The sequence below is a fragment of the Doryrhamphus excisus genome, linkage group LG12 (genome assembly GCF_037039965.1).
Source record: "Doryrhamphus excisus strain RoL-2023G ecotype Guam linkage group LG12, RoL_Dexc_Guam_v1.1, whole genome shotgun sequence".
Lineage (NCBI taxonomy): Eukaryota > Metazoa > Chordata > Actinopteri > Syngnathiformes > Syngnathidae > Doryrhamphus > Doryrhamphus excisus.
The window spans coordinates 16,293,732-16,314,045 of NC_136368.1; the positions used below are offsets into that span (position 1 = coordinate 16,293,732).

The following is a 20,314-nucleotide window of genomic DNA, read 5'->3' on the forward strand; positions in this document are numbered from 1 at the left end:
CTGTTGATTGTTTTTGTTAGTGGTTAGCTTATTTTTACACTTGTATAATAATAATGAAAAAATACAAACTTTCAAACTTTTTTAAAAATTCTCACAAATGCTGTAATTTCATATTTTCTGTGACAATGTGCTCCAAAGAAAGACATTCATAAGTTTCAAATTATACAGAAAAAAGCTGCCAGATTGGCACTGAACTGCCCACTATGGACATCAAACTATCTCATGGTTTCAAGTGGAAAATAGATTGTTAAAGAATCTTTTAGTTTTTTTTAATAGTATTTATTCTAGTAGGAGGCCTAAAATCTTGCATTCTTTAATTGTTTATGCTTATGAAAGACAGTCTGGTTCTTTTTTCTTGATATGAGCTGTTTTCATGTATGCTGTTGCTATATGTTGTACTGTACTGTTTAATACTGTAAGTATTGTTGATTTGCATATATATAATATGTTTTATTTAGGTGTCTTTTATATGCATATTTTGTATTTGTGTGTGGTGGATTAGTTGCTACTGTGGTCTCAACTCACGCAGATCCGTTTAAAACAGTTCAGCAATTTTCCCATTGAAAAATGAATGGGGAATTTATTTAGGGTGTAGGCATTTATATGTTTTATCAAATGTTATTACATCACACAGAAGCCACTGTCCTCATTGCCACCACCTGTAGACTAATTAGGCGATGGTAAATGAGGAAAATAAAAAGCTAGGTCTAGCGTTCGTTTCTTTGTTGCTATGTGAAATCAATGCGTCCAGGAAGGAAGTCCTGGTAATGCTTAAAATGACAGAAATATGGCAAAATACTGTAAGTATTACATGTTATCATGAATGTCCGTTTTAAATGGTCACAGCTTGTATATAAAACAAAATAGCGGTGTTTTAATAGCAGGCTTTGTAGGCTGAATAAGTGTCCCATTACCTCTTTTTAGCTGTTTATATATCTTTAGAACACACATCATTTTGTGTGTCTCACATAAGGATTGTGGATGATGGGCAAATTAAAAAAAAAAGTGCAGTTTTCCTTTAACATTCTGCCCCCCTCCCCTGTAAAGAGCTAATATACATTCTACATTTCACCACTTCTGCCTTTTAACAGCATTTCGGTACAGTTTCAGCTCAGCTTCCAAACTATTACAATCAATACATTTCAGCATATTTCCACAGCATTTCAGTCTAGCTTCAGCTCTTCGGCTTCCAAACTACTCTTAGATTCATTCTACATTTCAACTTATTTCCACAGCATTTCAGTCCAGCTTCAGCTCTTCGGCTTCCAAACTACTCTTAGATTCATTCTACATTTCAACTTATTTCCACAGCATTTCAGTCCAGCTTCAGCTCTTCGGCTTCCAAACTACTCTTAGATTCATTCTACATTTCAACTTATTTCCACAGCATTTCAGTCCAGCTTCAGCTCTTCAGCTTCCAAGTGGTCTCCAATTGTCTGCAAGACCATTTTTGTGCCCCCCCCCATCACCAAAATTTCGTGTAAGCTTGGCCCACCATGGGCAGATGGTTAAATGATCAGAGGTGTGACGAGACAGAACTTTTGAATATATGGTTTTCTTGGCAGCTAATCTTAGCTAAAAATGATAAAAACAATGCTAGCCTGTCCAGTTAATAAATGTTTCATGATGGTGTCCCTGGTTTAACCCTGGCACAGATGAATTCCGTTTACATTGCCGCTTATGATGAATATTTAAAAATCTGTACAAACTGAATGTAGAACAGAGCCTACAGTCATTGCAGATTTTCGGGGGTTCCATTGTGTGTGTGTGCGGGGGTGTGTGTGTGTGCGTGCTTGAGCATGGCCAGGAATAGAAAGAGAGCGGAAATAAAGAGGCGGGGCTACTCGTAAGGCTGTCAAAGGAGGTGATTGATTTTACGCCCCTTGTTATCGAGGCCGGCAGCCATGAGGACCCCCCCCCCTAATACCCACCTCCTTCTCGTCATCTGGAGTCCTCCTCCTCATCTCACACATGCACTTCCACCCACACACACACACACACACACACACACAAACTGCAGTAGTTGGCGAGCAAAAGAGGCCTATCAAATACCATCTCACAGGTCATAAGAAATATCTACTAGAGAACACAGCTGGTTGCCCCCCACCCCCCAAGTGAACACACCTCCTCTAGCAGCTAAGAACAAGAAAGAAAGGCAACAATCTGACTATAATGGAGGCTGTGAGGTGATTCATAATTCATAATGAGATGAATCATAGATTGTTTTAAAGCCAGCATCAGACTTGTTGAATGGTGGCCTAAGTGAAGTTTCCAGTCAAAAAGTCGACGCTGCAGTGGGACTATGTCACATATTCCAACACTAATTAAGCCAGACCTTTCCATCGCTCCCCCAACTCTCAGGTCTCCCCTGTTCCGGCTCTCCATCGACCGCCGATTTCTTCCCTCTCCTCAATTTTCTTCAATAGACTGCCGCAATTTAGCCATTACTCATATTATTGCTAGTGAAGCCTTGGCACCGTTCCTCGATGGGTAATTGAAAGCTGCAGGTGTGAGAGGGCACATTAGCATACTACACCCAGCTCACACGCCGCCGCCGCCGCCGCCGCCATTACGGCCTGGGCGTGAAAAATACATCTATCACACTAATGTCAAAGAGATGGATGTGTGCCGCCGCGGTTTACTCGGCTTGAGACATGTTGTTAAAAACATGCGATATGTCCTGCAGCATGAAAGTGCACTTTGGAACGAGAGAAAAGAAGGTCAAAAATTGTTATTAATTACATGAAATTACTGTAAATCTCAGGCTTTACATTAGATTCATGTCACCTTAAAGTGGAGTTACCTGGAAATATTATATTTATGTATGTACACATTAGTAACCATCCAATGAAAATGCACATACAAACTTTTTATGCTTTTTACATTTTACTAACAAGTAACTTCTTTTTACACTTATGTTTATGCTAGGGGTGTAGCGAATCGTTCAATTCCGGCGTCATGGTTTGATATGCACACTGCTTATTTATGTCAGTGGAGAAACATAAACATGACAATGCATTTACACCAAAGTGGAAACAGACAAAGACAACCTTAGCACACATGCTACAAACTGAACCCAGGTCATTTAGACAGCCCTTAGCACATTTTTACTATCCTTTTCTGTTGTGGATGACATTTCAGAACATGTTGTAATATTTATTAAGAATGCACCACATTTCCATCTTTCGTTATTATAACATGGTGCTTTATTTTTGTCTTAAATGGCGTGAAATGTGTGTAGCAGTGTAAAATGTTTTATATGCCGCGTATCCTCATGAAGGTGGCGGGTGTGCTGGAGCCTATCCCAGCTGTCAAGAGGCGGGGTACACCGTGGATTGGTTGCCAGCCAATCACAGGGCACATATGGACAAACAACCATTCACACTCACATTCATACCTATGGACAATTTGGAGTCGTCAATTAACCTAGCATGTTTTTGGAATGTGGGAGGAAACCGGAGTACCTGGAATCACACGGGGAGAACATGCAATTTCAATAAAAGTAATTTTTTTTGTGTATCAAAAAAGTATTGACAGAAGTATTAACACAAAACATATCAAAACTGAATCAAACTGTCAATTTTGTGTATTGTTGCATCCCTTCTAAATGTGTCTATACTGTATATATTATTCATTCATTCATTTTCTACCGCTTTTTCCTCACGAGGGTCGCGGGGGGTGCTGGAGCCTATCCCAGCTGTCTTCGGGCGAGAGGCGGGGTACACCCTGGACTGGTCGCCAGCCAATCACAGGGCACATATAGACAAACAACCATTCACACTCACATTCATACCTATGGACAATTTGGAGTCGCCAATTAACCTAGCATGTTTTTGGAATGTGGGAGGAAACCGGAGTACCTGGAGAAAACCCACGCATGCACGGGGAGAACATGCAAACTCCACACAGAGATGGCCGAGGGTGGGAATTGAACCCTGGTCTCCTAGCTGTGAGGTCTGCGCGCTAACCACTAGACCGCCGTGCCGCCCTGTATATATTATACATTGAAAAAATAAATTTTTCCACCAAAAATACACCATAAGCACGCACACCTCACAGCTAGGAGACCAGGGTTCAATTCCACCCTCGGCCATCTCTGTGTGGAGTTTGCATGTTCTCCCCGTGCATGCGTGGGTTTTCTCCGGGTACTCCGGTTTCCTCCCACATTCCAAAAACATGCTAGGTTAATTGGCGACTCCAAATTGTCCATAGGTATGAATGTGAGTGTGAATGGTTGTTTGTCTATATGTGCCCTGTGATTGGCTGGCGACCAGTCCGAAGACAGTTGGGATAGGCTCCAGCACCCCTTAGATCCTCGTGAGGATAAGCGTTAAAAAAATGAATGAATGATGGTTGTATGTATTTTTGTATTTCATATACTATTACATAAGAAGGGGGTAGCAGTTCTTTTAGAGTTGGGACATCATGGAATGATTCCAGTCAGATAACTGACACTTTATATTCAACAAGCAGGATCAAAACAATCAAACTGCTGTCATGTTACCACCTATACACATCATAAAGGTGCTAAGAGTGTGACAGTTTGACCCTGGAACTGATTATTTCTATTATTTACTATGGGACAAAGTGATCAGCTTTCTGAAAATAATTGTGGGCTGGAATGGTTGTTTGTCTATATGTGCCCTGTAATTGGCTGGCGACCAGTCCAGGGTGTACCCCGCCTGTTACCCGAAGACAGCTAGAATAGGCTCCAGCACCCCCTGCGACCCTCGTGAGGATAAGCAGTAGAAAATGAATGAATGAAAATATATTAAAAAATATTTTTTTCCACAAATAATACACCATATACAGTACTATTCACGTTTGACAACAGTAAATGCAAGAGTACAGACTGGTTTGAGGCCTGCATCACAGAGATGGAGCCAGTTACCATCGCAAAGCGCAACACACCGATTAACTGCAAAAGAACCTCTTGCCTCCATGGCCCAGAGGACAGCACGCCACAGCACATCAACAATTACTGGCTTCAACTCTCAGAGAACATCCAGCAAGCCACTTTCCCCAGGAACATCAGGGGGCATGTATGCATGCATGAAGCAAGCCAGCTAAGAAAGAAAACTGCACCCTTGAAATCCAAAGCAAGGGAAGTCATCGCAGACCAGGACTAGGAATTGGATAGGTTGAACACTACACGTACATCCTTTAGTCCAAAATAAGGAAGCACTTGATGCTATGAAGGACATTGCTGTTTAGCCAAGTATGGAAGAACTATTGATTATCCTAGCAAGCAAGGTCTTTTGCTCGTGTAGCTCTGGCTTGCCTACAATTCCTTTCCAGTCGCATCTCCACCAAGGCTGCATAGCATTGTTGCCTCCTTCCACAGTGAAATGTGGTGAGGTACAATGGTGCATCATTAGAGCCTTTCAAGATCATAAACAGGGTGAAAAATCTTGATTTTTTTTCTCATTTTCTCCATGTTGCTGAACTTTGCCATCCAGAACTCTGCAGAGGGAAACTCTTTAGTCTGTCCTGACTGAAGTAAAAAAGCAAGGTTAGGTTTGTTGAATCATTGTTGATGTTCCATTGACCACTTCCACAAGCGTAGAGAGATTATGGGGAAAAAAAGCCAACTGATCTTGAACACCAAACTCAAGGTATACCAGATGGCGTATGCCAGAGACGAGAATCATTGTGAAAGTTTCCATCTGTGCTGCCTGGTAAGTGGTGAATTGTCTTTTTTTCACTTTTTCACCTCCAAGACACTCAAAGCACCTGCGACGTATCAAGGGTATCAAATGGCAGAACAAAGTCACTAACACCACTGTGTTGGAGAAAGAAAGTTCTCTCAGTGCTTTGCAATCATCCACTGGGTTGGCTTGTGCCAAGTTTAATAAACCACTGGTGTAGTAACAGTAAGTAAGTAACATACGTATGTGTCTACACCAAGGAACATATCAGCAGTTTATGACAAAAACATTGCAAAGAAAGACTGTTGGTGACATCAGTAACAACTGTAGTCGGTGCGTCATGCCTCTCCAAGTGACAGCACCCACTCTGGTACCCCTTTTCAGGAGAATCACCCATACGTATATATACACACACCTGATGAAAAGACCAGGTGACAAATTGCACAAATGCACATTTTGCAGTGTTGGATCTTAAGGAGGTTCTAAGTACAATTTCAAAATGCAAAAATAAGTGTGACAAAAACATTTCAGTAAGCAATTTATTCCAAACATTTATTAAAGGGGACCTATTATGCCAATTTCTTGGCCCTTTGTATTGTGTTGTGGACTCCTATAGAGCAGCTACACACAATATCCCACACAGAAAACATTGTAGATCTTCCAGAATCTGCGCCTTTTCCAGCTGTATTTCTAAGAATTTCCAATTGTCAATTATAACAAGTTTGTTTAATTGATTTTTGTATGCTTTAAAATCCCAACAAATTGGAGGTTGACTAATCATTCAGAATGTATAAATTATGACATATTATTCATTCATTATATTATTGAATTACCACTCTGTATTAAGTATAAAATAGGCAACATTTTGTTACCACAGCACCATCTGCTGGGCTGCACCTGCCCTGAATACAAAATGTCTACTGCTATAATTGAAATAAAATATGCTTCCTCCGCCTCCGGCCGTCCTGGCTGCCTCCAGATGGTCCCTGTGGAGTTTTTATCAGGCCCATCTGAGCCTGGGAACCTGAGAGCGTTGATGTTGGGTGGGCAGTGTGGTGCCACGCCAAGCGTCCTGTCCCCAGGAGCCCGAATACGATCCCCCACCGCACCTCTCTCCCCTGTTTACCTGCCCCCTTGCCTATATTCCACCTCACTAGTGGCTAGACTTACTGCTACTCCCCCCCCCCCCCCCCCCCCAACACTGTCATCTCTGCCCTGGGATAGACTTTCTTCCACCTGACAAGGCCTGGACTTCAATGACTGAATAAATAAAATAAGGTTTGGGGTTATAATAAGGTGGTGGCACTTTTTCTAACATTAACATAATATATAAAATAATAACTAGAAAAAATACATTTTTAAATTATAATTTTTTCCCCCAAAAGTATTCAAAAAAAATTTCTTGGAAATGAAATAAGACATTTTTGAGGAAAACGTCATTTTTTTACACTACCAATATATATATATATATATATATATATATATATATATATATATATATATATATATATATTTTTTTTTTTTATTTTTTTTTATTTATTTATTTTTTTTGTAGAATTTTTAAATTAAGTTCTATTTTTTAAAATAAGGTTGTATTTTTAATTAACAAATTAAGATTTTTCCAATGATATAATATTTTCCGACAATAAGTTATTATTTTCCAGGAAATTGGGATAAAAAAAAAAGTAATTCTTATTTAAAGTCTTCATTCATTCATTCATTATTATGTTTTTTTTGTAATTTGTCAGTATTAAAGCATTTTTTTGAGCACTAAAGAAATGTTTTCCATTTATGTGAATTTTATTTTTTTTTAAATAAAGAAAATTATATTTATTTTCAAGAATAAAGTAGGAATTTTCTGGGAATAAAGTCATATTTTTCAACAAATAAAGGCTTGACTTAACAAGACTGGAATACCTGGACAGGTGAGTGGACTTGGGAAGGTGTCAAGTGTGTTTGAAGGGGGGAACTTGGCATATCACACAGTTTTCCAAAGTCCTCTCTAATTATTTCATAAATAAGTAAGCTAGGAGTTACGGTTAGTGATGTTGGTGCTGCAAAGTTTTGATTTTCAGGCTGCCTCCTATCCCTCCCTGCATCTTCCAGGTCCCGCCTGTTAATTAGGCCACGTCTTGGGTTTCTCTGTCATGCGTGATATGAGTCTATCAGAGCTGCCTGTCACGCTGGAGGGGGTCACATGACGTTGCGCTCGGACTAGACGTGGCCTCCAAAGAAGAGGGAAAGCAGCCAATGAGGCAAAGTTCTAAAAATGTGGCAGATATGAAGCGTACAAATAAAAAACATACACTGTATACATTATGATAACTATTGTTATGTTGCTGTTATTTGTATAAAAAGACAAAATGCTAACACATTTATTCTGGGTTGATGTGACTTAAATTTTTTGCACCAGAAAAAAACTGGATATTTCAGAGAAAAATCTGAAATATTATATTAATATTGGAAACTGATGTTAAAACACCAAAATATTATTCTTTTAAAGGCAAATAATACAGTTCTGGTATGGGATTTCATTAGATTGTTGTTCTGGATCAATATTTTAATCAAGTGTAATTTGATGTGTACTTCATCAGCTGTAACCCCTTTTGTATTATTAATGTCCAAATATTGGTACAGTCCAGAAGCTCTATCTACCTGTGCTATAGTTTAGTTCGGTATCATTCCAATAGTTTTCAAAGAAAACATTTCTTGCAGCACTTGAAGTTAATTTCAGCGGTCAGACTGAACAGTCAGCCATCAAACTGTGAGGAAAAAAACTGACCTGCTAATTGCCGAAACACCCACTGACCCCTGCAATGTACATCATTTGGCAAGGCACAGCGTTGGGACTATACACGCAAGAAAATTGCTTCACACTTAGGGCATTATTGTTTCAGCAGCAGAGAGATTGCCTCGTCTGGCCCTGGGTGGCATCATTAACGCAGTCTGGAGCAACACCTTTAAATCAGATGGCATTGTTACTTGTGCCACCGCTACTGTTCATACATGTGATTTACTTGCACTTTTTGTGATTAATTTCATACGCCCAGGAGTTCTCACACACTTACTTGTGATTCAGTCCTTGTGTATACTTTATAAGTACTGTATATGTATAAGTTTGTTTTAGATTAGTCTTATTTTGCTGTACATAATACCTGTGGGATGCATTTAGTTTGAAGTTCAAAACGGTTTTACCTTATTTTTTTTTTCCTGACTGGCTACTGCAGGGGCCTCGTAAAGCGGGGAAATGTTAGGACAATTCCTAGGGCTCCTTTTCATTTCTGGGTTGAGATATTTGTTTTTCCAAATATAGTTATAAAACCATCAAAAAGGTAAAACCTCACTCCCTCTGCCTTAGATGTTCTGTATTTGTAATTCATTCATTCATTCATTTTCTACTGCTTTTTCCTCATGAGGGGGTGCTGGAGCCTATCCCAGCTGTCTTTGGGCGAGAGGCGTGGTACACCCTGGACTGGTCGCCAGCCAATCACTTGGCACATATAGACAAACAACCATTCACACTCACATTCATACCTATGGACAATTTGGAGTCGCCAATTAACCTAGCATGTTTGTGGAATGTGGAAGGAAACCAGAGTACCCGGAGAAAACCCACGCATGCACGGGGAGAACATGCAAACTCCACACAGAGATGGCCGAGGGTGGAATTGAACCCTGGTCTCCTAGCTGTGAGGTCTGCGCGCTAACCACTAGACCGCCGTGCCGTCCCTGTATTTGTAATGGTCCGTATATTCATTCATTCATTTTATCCTCATGAGGGGCACGGGGTGTGCTGGAGCCTATCCCAGCTGACTTCGGGTGAGAGGCGGGTTACACCCTGGACTGGTCGCCAGCCAATCACAGGGCACATATAGACAAACAACCATTCACACTCACATTCATACTGATGGACAATTTGTTTTTGCAATGTGGGAGGAAACCGGAGTTGGTCAGTTTAAATAAGCTACTAATAACAATTTTATTTTTTAACTTTAATAATGATTTGGAGTGCATGACAAAGTAGAAAAATGAACTTCACTCGTCTGGATGGACATGTTCTTTTTACATTGTCGTGGGCGAAAGGTGCATTTTTTTCATGTCCTTATCATCCCGACCTGAAATTTCGACTTTCCGTTAGTTTGTGGATGTACATCTTTGGTTTGTTTCAATAACATGACTGTTGATTGATGATGAATCTGCATATTTCCCAGCATTCAGTTACTGCCATCTTCTGGTGGTCATTAAAAAAACGTAATCAGGAGGTTGCTTATAGCTAAAAATGTTCTAATTAGAGACCCCGGCTTTTGTAGACCGGTAACTGGATCATTTAATTGTATTGTAAGTACTATGTCTCTAATTATAGTACATACAGTCAGGGGTGTCCAACCCTTTCAAAACTGAAAGGGTTCACTTTGATACATTATGTACATTGAACACGCTAACTAATCCAAATTAGGTCAACAAACGCTAAACTATTAATACATAACCAGATCATCTTTTTGTTATACTTGTTTGTGCAAAGCAATTTCTGTAATATCTCAGTAATGATGAATTCATTTTATTTGACAGGTTAAGTGACACAACAACCCGGATGTAAGATAATATCATAGTCATTATTATAATAAAATATGTGTATTATATAAAGTAATTAAAATATTGTCATGATATTGCCATGATTTTAGGTATTTAATCGAGTTTAAATGTCAGGTTCTGCAGTGCGGCCCTATGGTGCCATCTGTTGCTGCTGAAAGCCTGCAAACACACGTTTCACTTTTCCTTGTTTTGAAGAGGAAAAATCCGATAAATACCAGGCAGCGTAGCCTTAAAGGTAGCGTGTCTTTCCCATGGTGGAGCAAGAGCCAGTGCTGCATGACGTCCATCAAAATCTGGCAGACAAAAAAGACAAAAGCAGCAAGTAAAGTCAGCCAGTGGCTGGCTGATACACAAGTCCACAGTGACGCAGCTTTGCTCCCATGAATTCTATCCTTTCGGCCTGAGGCCTGGGAAGGGCGAGACGGTGATCTTTCTTTTTTGCACAGTTGAACCCAAACTGTGTTTTTGATTGCGTCCAAATGTACGATTGACCTTCTGATGTCACTATTCTTTATCCGAGTGAGTCTTCTTCTCTCTTTTCCTGCTATGGTCAGTAGTGAAAGAGGCTTCAGAGGCCTGTAATTAGCTGCTTGACCCCCGGGGGCTTTGGGTCGCTCGGATCGAGCCCGATCAGATGAGTAATTCTAAGCATCGGCTGGAGTGAAAGGCATTCGCTATGGGTCCCATGAGTCAGGGCGGACCGGATAGGGACTCATACAATCCTGCACAGACCACCATACACACGAGCTGCCATAACTCAAGGAAAGTGAGTGGGGGTGGGGGTAACCCGAGACAGGCAGTGGGAAGGAGAGGTGCAGTGTTGGCTTGGTCAAGTGCCTTGAATCCTGCAAACAGGTCATATCTGGTTCCACTCCACCTGAGACGCCAACCCTGAGGAGAGGATTCAAAGAGATGAAACCTCCCCGTCTAATAAAGATTTTCAACAGATTCATTCACGCTGGAGTCCGTCTGCATGTCAGCCAGGGTCTAATTGCGCTTCATGTTATGAAAGCAGCTCAATAATGGCTAAATGTGTTGTAGCGCTACACTTCCTGTGTTGATTAAAGGACCGGTGTGTGCGTGTGTATGCGGCATCAAGGACACTCCAGCTGGGAGACGCAAACCTGAGACGACACAGTCGCTAATGCTTCGGGCACCTCGGCGTGACCCAAACACCGGCGCCCATTGAAGTCGCGGCCGAGTGTTGCGAAAGAAGGACAAAGGTGTCTTGATGTGAAACTGTTGCCCTTGGGGGAGGTAAAGGCAAGACATGGATAGGACAGAGAACATGAAATGATTGCAAGGAAGTGAAAGAGTGAGGGAAGACTTCATTTAGTTCAAGCAGTAGAACCATGATAAAAAGCTCTTGCTTTCACATTTATTTGTTACTTTCATCAGAATGAAAATAAGAATAGATGAAAATAAAGGATGTTTCAACCTGTTTTCTTCTATTCTTTTGTTTTCCTACGATCTAACAGTGCTGCTGCGGTGATTTTATTACGGGAACGGACTTACTATTAGGCAAACACAGGCTAGGTACCTCAGATTTCGAGAGGAAAGGACACACTTTTTATCAAAACTACTGAAGGTGTCTTTTTCATAGTTCCAAGCAAAAACGTAGACACACAACAACAAGAGCCAAATACTCTTCCAGTCAGCCGCAGAGGTAGTTCTTGGGATGAAGCTGAACCTGCAAGTGATGGTTTTCATTATTAAATTATGAAACTACATTAAATGCTGCTTAATGTTCTTATAATTATTAATAGTCATTGAGATAATTCACTTGTTCACACAGGTCATAATAATAATCCACCAGGAGGATTTCCTCCTCTAATTGGTAATGGTAATGGTTTTATTTCATTTGAACATGCATCAGATTACAATTGAATGCATCCCATAATCAGTTCACAGTTCCACATGCCCAAAAGGAGTAGGAGGAAGCAAAGCTTATTAAATCCTACCCCTCCATCTGGTACTTTTACAATCAGTAACTGTTACATTTGTTCACTTCCTGCTTTCCTAATATAGTTGAAGTTTTATTTTTAAAGTTTTTTTTTTGTCACTGTGTGGTATTTGTTGACCTATGCTGTTCTACTCTGTTATAGACTCCTCGGTCCCTACTGTTGGGGGGAACCACAAGATACACCTGCAGCCAATTAGTAAATTAGCAAAGCGCTTAGGTTCAGCTTTTGTTGTTTGCATTTGCCAGTTTATTGCTCAGTTTGAGTTGTGTCACACTTTCCTGACTTCTCATGCCTGCATGCAACTTCCTCAGTTTCGAACTTTGGTAAGTTTGCTAAGCCTTTTGCTAAGCTCTGTTTCTTTTTTCCTTACATACTAAGAACTACACTGGTCGCTTCTCTGCATACTACTGTAGGTCCAACCTTCTCACAAGCAGTGATACCTATATCTATAAAAAAAAATTATGGTTCACTTGTACCAGCTAAGGCTGCACGGTGGACGAGTGGTTAGCGCGCAGCTAGGAGAACCGAGTTCAACTCTCGGAGTTTGCATGTTCTCCCCTATGCATGTGCCGGTTTCCTCCCACATTCCAAAAAACATGCTAGGTTAATTGGCGACTCCAAATTGTCCATAGGTATGAATGTGAGTGTGAATGGTTGTTTGTCTATATGTGCTCTGTGATTGGCTGGCCACCAGCCCAGAGTGTACCCCGCCTCTCGCCTGAAGACAGCTGGGATAGGCTCCAGCACCAGAGGATCAGTGGTAGAAAATGAATGAATGAATTGTAGCAACGAGTTATATTGAAAAAAAAGTGAATCCTTTGATGGCTTGGCTTCACATCCTGAACTCCACTATAGACATGAATGCTTGTACACTTTTATTTCTTAAACTATTATTTCATGATGAATTGGAAAATGTGCCCATTTCTGAAACCTTAATACCTTGACTTCAGCTGCATTGCCTTTTAGGTAAACATTTTAATTTCTTTCTCATAGTTGGAGGTAGATCTTTTGGACTTGGTTGCTTTAAAAGTAGCTTACAGGCTGAAAAAAGTGGAAAAAACACAAACTGAGACAGCTTTTTAGCATAAACTAACCAAAGTTTTACTGTATATTGGAACATGTACAGCAAATATACGTATGTATACCCGTTTTGCAGGCGATGTGGGGTCTGAAGAACCTACTATGCCTGTGGAGGACCTTCAGAAAGTTTTTTCAATTTGTTTTCAATATGTTTGCCGTGCATGAGCGTGAAAAAAGATGGTGATAAGTGCAAAAGTCTCGTTGGGAGTATGGTCGATCAAAGGACGAGGTATCTTTGGGATACCTTCCTCTTTACCTCTCTCAAGTCCTCATGTTTACAAACCATTATTTCCCAGCGTGCTGTTCCTCCTCCTCCTTTTTTTTTTTTAAAACTGCGTCTTTCTTTGTCTTTTCTCCTGCTGCTTGGAAATCTGCAAGGCTTGCTCATCGGCGCCAGCGTCTGTTAATCCCCTCCCAAAGCACCTTAGCAACGCTAGGAATTTAGAGATGCTAAAAAAAAAAATACACCACGACGACAACTGTTCTTAACGCTGGGCTCACATTGGCACGAGTGGCCACATCTTGAGATGTGTGTGTTTTCCATAAGTAGTTCAGAACAATCTGCAAGGGTGTGATAACCAAGGGTCTCTCAAGTGTATGTGTGTGTATGCGTGTAAAGTGGGAACGTATGTGTACGCCATGCCATGCCAACAACCTGCTAATCCCTGCGTGTAGTCACCTGAGATGCTGATTATCTAGTCCCAGAACAGTCGTCAAGTAGGCACCCCAACCGGACTAGTGTCTTTTGTGCCGTCACGGACCAGAACGAGTCATGAGACTGACGACACAAAACATGGTTTGAGCATTGATATAGCATGTGCAACATTTTTTGATGAAAAAAAAATGAAAATGTCGGAAAGAAGTAAACATATTCATAAAATGACTTGTGCGCTCATTTGTTTGTCTGTATTTTCTTAGTTAAACAAGAAAGAACTATGAAAAAAAGACCAGGAGTAATTTTGCGCACATAAATTGTGTGCAAAATTACAGAATTTCACACAAAAAAAGTTAATCTGCGTTTTCATTCAGTTGTCTGTTTTGTTAACTAAACAAAAAAACTTAACCAAGTTAAATGCTACAGTTCAGTAAAAGATAAGACCTTGATCTGCTCTATCAATCCATTTTCTATACTGCTTATCCTCACTAGGTTATGCTGGAGCTTATCCCAGCTGTCTTTGGGTGAGAGGCGGGGTACACCAGCCAATCACAGCCAATGGCAGGGCACATACAGACAACATTATTATTATTAACTTTTTTCTCTACTATATTGGGTAATATGGTAATGGTAATGGTAATGGTTTTATTTCATTTGAACATGCATCAGATTACAATTGAATGCATCACATAATCAGTTCACAGTTCCACATGTCCAAAAGGAGTAGGAAGAAGCAAAGCTTACTAAATCCTATCCCTCCATCTGGTACTTTTACAATCAGTAACTGTTACATTTGTTCACTTCCTGCTTTCCATAATACAGTTTAAGGTTTTTTTTAATTTTTTTAATTTTTTTTTAATAATGCACCTCGTACCGAAGTACGTATGACCATGCAATGACATAATGGGTACCATAGTAACTATGTGTATAAAGTTGATTATAGGAATGCTATTTAATATCTACAGGGCTCTAATAATGTTTGTGGTGGGCGTACACAGGAGGCGGGCTCATCTAGCGAGGGGCGGGTCAGAGGCGGTATCACATCCATGAGGAAAGACTTTTTTCTTTCTTTTCATCATACTACTGTTAGAACATAATTTGTTTTTAAATCACATTTAAGAATCTGCCTTTGAAGAAAATTCTATTGAAAATAAATTTCTTATATGGATTATGATGCTGGCATACAAACCTTGAGATCTAAGATCATGAACCCGGAATGGAATAAATGGAAAAGGCTTGGTTTACAGAACAAAATCAAGGCCAGCAAAATGAACAAATTGGCGCATTACTGCTTATAGGTGCAATAAATCCATATTAGGTATATGAAATAAGACCATCCCATCTGAGTGGCACTACAGTACACATTTGGCATGAAAGCAAAGTTTTCATCCCTCAACGTTAACAGTGCACGACAATTCCCTCTGTTATTATTACGACTTTGTCAGTCATTGGTCAGACCCTGAAAGGAATCTTCTACAAACCACTTATGTAAACACAACAACGTTTTATGTAGAAGAAGGTCAAACTCGTCGTGATTATTGTATAGCGCGTGTAGACATTGGCTGTCGCAGGGAGTTAGACCCCTGATAATAAAACCAGCATCTCCGCTTGTGCACCACTCCTTTGGAGTGGGTCAAACAGCTCATTAAATACACCCGAGGCTGTGCGAATATTCATTACAGGCATTTTGATGGCTTTTGCAGACGTGAAAATACAGCCAGTTCTTAGAAAACATGCCAACAAGAGGGACTAAGAGTATTAAGACTGGGAATCTGGCTCCCGTTGATGTGTGTGTGTGTGTGGGGGGGGGGGGGGGGGGGGTGTGTCTTTTGGAGACACGACACTGCTGCTTTTTTGTCCTTGTTGTTATTTATCATGCTCTGTGCTTTTGCTGAGATCAGTAGGAATGAGGATTGTTCACAGGTAAGCCCGAATAAAACTACATGAAAAAAATGATCAACCACAGTTGACATCTTCCAGCCGCCATCATGTTGTGTTCGCTGATGTCTGGGCAAATGCTACAGTAACACAAAAACATCACAATCTGTGACATGTAAGAGTGAAGATTGCCATTTTATGCATGTCCCAGCATGCATTGCTATTGTTAAAATGATCACTTTTGAGTGTCTTATGCCTCTTTAAAGTGTTATTTTGTACAGACAGGTACAACCTAAACAAGAAATGAAAATTGTTATCTTTAATGGTACATCCAGAGTCTTTGGCATAACAGTGAAAGCTAATCTAATGTTTGCCAATGATATCACTGAGCGTCAGCGTGTAAATATTGAACTGAAGAGGGCTAAGTACTGATCCTTGTGGAACTCCACAGGTGACACCACCAATTAACTCAAAATCTGAACAAACATCATGCTCGAAGGTGGAATAGTGGTTCTTCTCTCAATGAATGGCGCTACAAACACACACACACACACAGGGCGGTATTTGAGGAAATAAACATCAACGTCAGCTGTAATAACATTTATCTCATCATTAGAGAATCCTAGTCAGGGTACAATGAGCTCAATAACTAATAGCGGGTAGGTTATCAGTGGAATTATAAACGATCAAACATGGCGACAAACATGGAAAAGCAAATTGAATAGGCTTATAACCATTAGGGACTATTTATGTGTTTTCCTATTATTGCTGCCACACAAACACATCCTTCATCTGCTCCTATCTGAGCCCATCTAAACGACCCGTTGTGTCAATCGCTTCACCCCACAAGGTTCAAAGGTCGTCAGGCTCAAACTGCTATCAGTCTGCAGCAGGTTGCAAAAGAAACCTATAAATAAAAAATAAAAAAGAGCAAGAGTAAAAAAAAAGAGGTGTTGCTTATCAGAAGTTTTTGACCCCTCATTAACCTCCCTGCTGCAGCTTTGAGAGTGATCACCTGTCAGCAGGGACAGAGAAATCCTTTACAGCATCCGGTGTGCATCGCTGATAGGCTGTTATTGAATGATCCGTCCACTGTGGAGGGAGGAAGAACTGACTGGCAACAGCCACAGCAGAAAGACATGTACTTGAATTCCCACCAGGATACACACGCATGCATAATGTGGGGAGTTCTTAGTGCGGAGTATTGCTTAAAGAGGTGATTTATTATCCGGAATTGAGAGGATAGTGAACGCCGCATGGTGGCCACACAGTCAGGCGATCAGGAAGATACGGGTTCGAATCGCCGTTTGGGTATCTCTGTGTGGAGTTTGCATGTTCTCCCCATGCATGCATAAATATGAGCATTTCAATGATTTTTTTTCAATCCTCTACTTCCTGTTTTGTTTGATATTAGCTCCATTTAGCGCCATTGTCCTTGTTCATAGACACACCTTCTCTTTATGGGTTCTACTTGCTTTATTTGAATTAGTTGAGTAATAGACACAGATCACATACTAAGTACGTTCTTTTTGTTTTTTTTCATGACTTTTTCATGACTCTGTTTCTCTGTCCCGGCTGATCAGTACAATATGACTAAGGCAACAAAAATAGTTCAGTTTTGGTGGTGATCAGGCAAATTCACAGTGAAAATTGCCCAAGAATGGCACCTACAAATCAAAATGGCCGACTTCCAGTGATGTCTGATATCAGCATAAAAATGCGATATTGTTTGATATCGGTATCCAATTTAAAAAAAATGCTATATACAACACATATGTTGTACATCCGGGAGGGGCTCAGAGTAGAGCCGCTTCTCCTTCACATCGAGAGGAGTCAGTTGAGGTGGCTCGGGCATCTAGTCCGGATGCCTCCCGGATGCCCCTCTGGTGACGTGTTCCGGGCATGCCCAGCTGGGAAAAGGCCCCGGGGCAGACCTAGGACACGCTGGAGGGATTATGTCTCACAGCTGGCCTGGGAACGCTGGTCTAGGGAAGTCTGGGCTTCCCTACTGAGACCGCTGCCCCCGCGACCTGGACCCGGATAAGCGGAGGAAAATGGATGGATGGACAACACATATGTGATCATTCCAAAACAGGAGATATGTTATGTTACACATATCGGTATCAGTATTGGCTGATATCGGCATATGTATCAGATTACATGTCAAATGTGGTGGCGTTTGCTAATATTTCATAACTGTATCAGCAAACTTTGCCACAATGCTCCTCCCACTACAGCGAAAATAAAATTGTTCTCAGTTATTCGTATAAAATACATCGGTTAGCTAGCTTATGGAGTTCAGTTATTAGAGTTTGACGTGTGATGACCAATATGTGTATCTTGCAGCAAAACTTATTTAATAATTTTTCTACATCATCTCGGGGCATCTCTGTGTGGAGTTTGCATGTTCTCCCCGTGCATGCGTGGGTTTTCTCCGGGTACTCCGGCTTCCTCCCACATTCCAAAAACATGCTAGGTTAATTAGCAACTCCAAATTGTCCATAGGTATGAATGTGAGTGTGAATGGTTGTTTGTCTACATGTGCCCTTTGATTGGCTGGCGACCAATCCAGGGTGAACCCCGCATCTTGCCCCGAAGACAGCTGGGATAGGCTCCAGCATACCCCCATGACCCTAATGAGGTTAAGCGGTACATAGAAAATGGATGGACTTCAAACCAAAATGGCCAACTTCCTGTGTGTCTTATGGGATAACATTTTCTTGCATGACTAACATACGTACCAGATTCAGTGTCAATCCAGTATCAAACCAGTGCTAGGTGCTAATAACATTCTTGTGGGGGGATGTTTTGTGTTTCATTGGGTATCCACAAACTTCAGCACCAAGCTCCACCCACAACTTAAAGCGAAAACGCACAATGTCGACGGTCTCTGTAGAATACACAGGTTGTTTCCGGTGGCGATCAGAAGAATCACTGCTGTGGAGCTATGAGAGTCGTACCAAAACTGCACATCTGTACATCTTAAAAGATGATTCTTTGACGTTTTTACACCACAAGACAGAAACAGGCATGGGTACTAGTTTCAACTTTTTTATATAATAAAGAGGTGAATTTATTCTTATGAGATTGTTTTGTTTTCCAAGCCAAACTTAGTGTTTAATTTTAAAGGTCTCACATGTACCACAATGTATTATACCCCCCACCCTCCAAAAACACTTTTCTTTTTTTCCTCTTGAGGTGGTCTTGTGTGGTCCGGGCACTGTCCTCTGCAGGGTCTACCCCATGTCCCTCTCACACCTGCACCCAAAGTGTCCCCTTCTCATGGGACTCTCTGGAGCATGTAATTGCCTTTGTGGCTGCCAATGAGTGGGAAAAACTTCCCAACCTCATACAGTGCCCTGGCTGGCCTTGCTTTTTTTTTAAAATAAATAGGGGGTGAGGGTGTCTCAGCTCTCCAAAGCATGGACGCTGCCAAAAAATTCCAACAGTGGCGCTCCACAATCACTCCCGAGCAGGAGAGACTGGGATGTTGTGAGTAATGGCAAGTCTGCATTCCCCCTTTCAAGCCTGCAGGCTGACAATTTATCTTTATGTGTTCTTTTGAGGGGGATGGTGCGTTCACTGACCGGTCACTTTTGTTGATAGCCAGATAAGAAAATGGCAGCAACAATAAAAAGTTGCAAAATAAAGTCATTTTGCCCTAACTTTATTATTATTATTATTATTATTATTATTGTAGTTGTTTTGCCCCTCCATATTCGTGCTGCGTTTGGGTGCTAGATAGCACAGCACTGCAGGATTAAGAGGCAGCAAGATTGTTAAACATGTCAACGTGTAATTGCACGATAAGGCCCCTTCGGAGGCATTCACTGGCCCAGTTGCTTTCTCTATTCCGCCGCTAATCTCGCCCGCCACATTCGCTCTGTGCAATCTGTCTCCATAATCTTCTGTGACAGAGGAGTGCAGGCTGCTGGCACATTTTTTTAAGAAAAAAAAAGGGTGGAGGGGGTGTAGAGAATATGCAGAGGCGTGATAAAGTGACGCTAATTATCCCCATTTAGGACATGGTAGTGCAAGGGATCGGGGCTTTAAGCAAGCTGCAGGAATATATCAGTGCCCTTGCATACAAGATAAGAGCGGTGCACATTTGCAGAGATTTATTGGGAGAATGGTCAGTGCAAAAAAAAAAAAAAATCTCTCTTTTCCTGCCTTGAGGTGTCATGTCTACATGACAAGTCTTTCGGAATTCACTCCAAATTTCAACACATTTTTTTTTAATATTTCCCCCCCTTTTACTATGATTATTATTAGCCAGCAGTGAAGCCTCACAGCTTTAACCGCCAATCTTCATCAGTGTGAAACAACCAAGCCCTCCCTTTTAACTATGTATTTCAGATTAATTGATTCCCCCCATCCCTGAAATGCTTAAGTAGGAATAAAGTTCCCTTCATTTGCATATGTATGCATATTAGTCTTTAGGCAATTAAAATACAAGAAGCATGTAAATGTCAAAACCAGCTGCAGGGCCCTGTCAA

The 20,314-nt window shown here is 40.9% G+C and overlaps 2 protein-coding genes across 2 annotated transcripts in view; one reads left to right on the forward strand and one right to left on the reverse strand.

Annotated features, from left to right (window-relative positions):
- spryd7b (SPRY domain containing 7b) overlaps positions 1–20,314 on the forward strand; it is a 168,468-nt gene that overhangs the window by 107,495 nt on the left and 40,659 nt on the right. The window lies entirely within an intron of this gene.
- The window catches only part of sox1a (SRY-box transcription factor 1a), a 93,541-nt gene continuing 83,346 nt past the window's right edge, over positions 10,120–20,314 (reverse strand). The window contains exon 3 of the transcript XR_013629554.1: positions 10,120–10,534. The gene's annotated coding sequence lies outside the window, so the exon portion shown is untranslated. The remainder of the gene's footprint in view (positions 10,535–20,314) is intronic.